The following is a 3,589-nucleotide window of genomic DNA, read 5'->3' as shown; positions in this document are numbered from 1 at the left end:
TCAGATTCACAACTGTTTGATAAGTTTAGGGGTCCTAGGTCCATCCCATGTATGCCTTCTTGTGGCAGTTCAATCTCTATGAGGCCCCAATTAGTTGATTCTGTAACTTTTCTTGTGGTGTCCCTGACCCCACTGGTTCCTACAGTCCATGTCCCTCTTCCACAGGATTCCCCAAGCTTTGCTTAATGTTTGCTTGTGGGTTACTGCATTTGTTTCCATCAGTTGTGGGGTAAGCCTGTCTGATGACAGTTATGCTAGGTTATTGTCTGCAAGTACAGCAGAATATCGTGAACAGTGTTGTTGGGGCTCTCTCTTGTCATGGACCTCAAGGTGAACCAGTCATTTGCTGACCATTCCCTCAACCTCTGCTCATCCTGCACATCTTGTAGGCAGGACAATTGGTAGGTTAAAACTTTTGTGGCTGCTTTCTTTGCCCCATCTACTGCGAGAATGAAGACCATTCTCAGCAATCAGACTGTCGACATTCCGGAAAATGTTGACATTACTCTGAAGGGGCGCACCGTCATTGTGAAGGGCCCCAGGGGAACTCTGCGGAGGGACTTCAATCACATCAACATAGAGCTGAGTCTTCTTGGAAAGAAAAAGAAAAGGCTACGGGTTGACAAATGGTGGTGGTGGGGGGGTAAAAGAAAGGAACTGGCCACTGTCAGAACCATCTGCAGTCATGTTCATAACATGATCAAGGGTGTTACACTGGGCTTCCGTTACAAGATGAGGTCTGTGTACGCTCACTTCCCCATCAACGCCTTTATTCAGGAGAATGGATCTTTGGTTGAAATTCGAAATATCTTGGGTGAAAAATACATCCGCAGGGTTCGGATGAGGACAGGTGTTGATTGTTCTGTCTCCCAAGCCCAGAAGGATGAATTAATCCTTGAAGGAAATGATACTGAGCTTGTTTCAAATTCAGCGGCTCTGATTCAGCAAGCTACAACAGTTAAAAACAAAGATCAGAAAGTTTTTGGATGGCATCTATGTGTCTGAGAAGGGAACTGTGCAGCAGGCTGACGAGTGAGGCCTCAGATTCCTAGCTCCAGAAACAAGATCCTGATCACAAGTACAATTTGGGCAATAAAGGACTTATATATTGAAAAAAAAAAAACCTTTTGTGGCTGGGTTATTGTCCTACTCCTCCCATTGGAAGTCTTTGCTGATTACAGGGAATGTCGGTTTCTGTTTCCATATCCCACATTGCTAGGAGTGCTAGCTAGGATAACCCTGATAAATTCCTGGGAGTGCCCATTTCCCTTGGTTTCTAGCTCCTCCCAGATATACAACAGCCCATTCCAGTTGTCTGTCCGAGTACTCTCTCTGTCTGTCCCTCCTCCTGATCCCTACTGTTTCAATCCCCACTTTCCCCCATCCACTCCTCTCTCCCTCTCCACCCAAGATGTCTACACTCTTTCTGCTCCTCAGTGATAGTCAATCTTCTCCTCTGTAGCCTTTCTTATTACTTAGCTTCTTTCTTTGGGCTGTGGATTGTAGCATGATTATACTTTAGTTTTTTACTAATATCTACATTTTTGGGCAACTTTTTAGAATTTATTTATTTGCGTCTAAAAGGAGCTGTTGACAACGATTCACTGAAAGTGGGAAAATACAGCCAACACTGTTGAAACACGTTTATTTCGCTGTTACCTTTAGATGCTGTTACTGATATGAATCTGAGCTTCAGACCGTTCCAAATGAACAATATCAAATGCCTCTTTCTTAGCTGGGCAGTGGTGGCGCACGCCTTTAATCCCAGAGCTTGGGAGGCAGAGACAGGTGGATTTCTGAGTTCGAGGCCAGCCTGGTCTACAGAGTGAGTCCCAGGACAGCCGGGGCTACACAGAGAAACCCTGTCTCGAAAAAATAAAGAAAAAATGCCCCTTTCTCTCCTGAATATATAAAAATTAAAATACCAATTAAAAAACGAATATAGCTTCTCTTTAAATCCTTCTTACAGATACAATCTCAGTATTATTATTTAACAGTGGTAATTTAAGGGATATGTTTTTCTCACAGGGTAAGCGACAATCTACCAGAGGGAACTGATAGGCTCCCTATAGGCTTATAGCGCAAATCAAAAGTTCAGGGACACAGCAACTGATATTTCTAAAAATGAAAACCATAAAATTCATAGAAGGCTCATGCAAAAAGCTTTACTAAGCAGATGGCCATGGGACTAGAGCACCTGCTAATTTTACTGGCAACATCAACAGGACTCCTCCTGTTTGCAGATTCAAACAGGAGTGTTTGCACTCGTCTTAGGCTTTGTATTTGGCTTTTCCAGTTTCACTGATGACACAAGCATCATTCAAATACCTGAAGTACTCATTATAGTTAAGGACATATTCAACACTTCGAGAGGTCTTTTTTACCGGTAAGCCAGCAACCTTAACCATTTTGGGGCTATACTGCTTGACCAAGGAAAACAAAGTTTGCATTGTTTTACCAGTGTCAGTTATATCTTCAACAATCAAGACATTCTTTCCAGTTAAAGTTGAGAGATCACCTCACCAATACCTTTTATGTCCCCTGTTGATGTATCATTACAGCAGCTCTTCAGTCTGATAAAAATCTATAGTCATAGGAACGGGTCTACCCACTATTTCTATTCAGTGCTTTAATGTAATCCAGCAGGTCAGCAAAGAATTTATAGCTCCCCTTGAGCACACAGAGGGCTACAATGTCATGGCGTCCCATCTCCATCATGACGTCTTGAGCAAGTCTTTCAGTCCTGTCCATAATCAGCCCATGAGGAATAAACACCTTTTCCAAATCCTCGGCATAATGATTAGGTATACAAAACAAATCTAGGTCATAACCTGGTTGATCATCTTTAATCACGACACTGGGACTACAGGTTGCCATGTCTGAACCAGTAAGCTCTCGGGAAAAGCAATCTGAGGAGGAAGCCAGTGGAGGAAGAGCTCGGGAAAGCAGTGAGGTAAGCCCAACACTCTTCCTCGCCACATCAGTCTACTAATAGCTACTTTTTTTTTTTTGTTTGTTTTTTGAGACAGGGTTTCTCTGTATAGCTCTGGCTGTCCTGGAACTCACTCTGTAGATCAGGCTGGCCTCGAACTCAGAAATCCGCCTGGCTCTGCCTCCCAAGTGCTGGGATTAAAGGCGTGTGCCACCACCGCCCAGCTAATATCTACTTACAAGTGAGTACATATCATATTTCTTTCTTGGTCTGAGTTACCTCACTCAGGATGATATACTCTAGTTCCATCCATTTGCCTAAATTGTCATGATGTTCTTGTTTTTAATGCCTGAATAATACTGCATTATGTAGATATACTACATTTTCTTCATCCATTCTTTGGACATCTCAGTGGGAATTCTGATGGGAATTGCATTGAATCTGTAGATTGCTTCTGGCAGAGTAGTCTTTTTTTTTCTTTCTGTTAATCCTACTGATCCATGTTCATGGGAGATCTCTCCATCTGCTGGTATCTTCAGTTTCCTTCTTTAAATACCTGAAATTCTTTTCCTATAGTCCTTTCACTTGCTTGGTTAGAATTACACCAAGATTATTCTTATTCTTATTCTTATTCTTATTCTTATTCTTATTCTTATT

General features: G+C 42.3%; 2 pseudogenes; one reads left to right on the top strand and one right to left on the bottom strand.

Moving 5' to 3' along the window:
- Nucleotides 1-450: 450 nt before the first annotated feature.
- LOC114631250 lies at nucleotides 451-1,119 on the top strand (annotated as a pseudogene).
- Nucleotides 1,120-2,270: 1,151 nt separating this feature from the next.
- LOC114631252 lies at nucleotides 2,271-2,877 on the bottom strand (annotated as a pseudogene).
- Nucleotides 2,878-3,589: the final 712 nt, after the last annotated feature.

This window comes from Grammomys surdaster, unplaced genomic scaffold, assembly GCF_004785775.1.
Source record: "Grammomys surdaster isolate TR1022 unplaced genomic scaffold, NIH_TR_1.0 354, whole genome shotgun sequence".
Lineage (NCBI taxonomy): Eukaryota > Metazoa > Chordata > Mammalia > Rodentia > Muridae > Grammomys > Grammomys surdaster.
The sequence above is the reverse complement of the archived record's forward strand: the minus strand, read 5'-3'. Positions and strand labels throughout refer to the sequence as shown.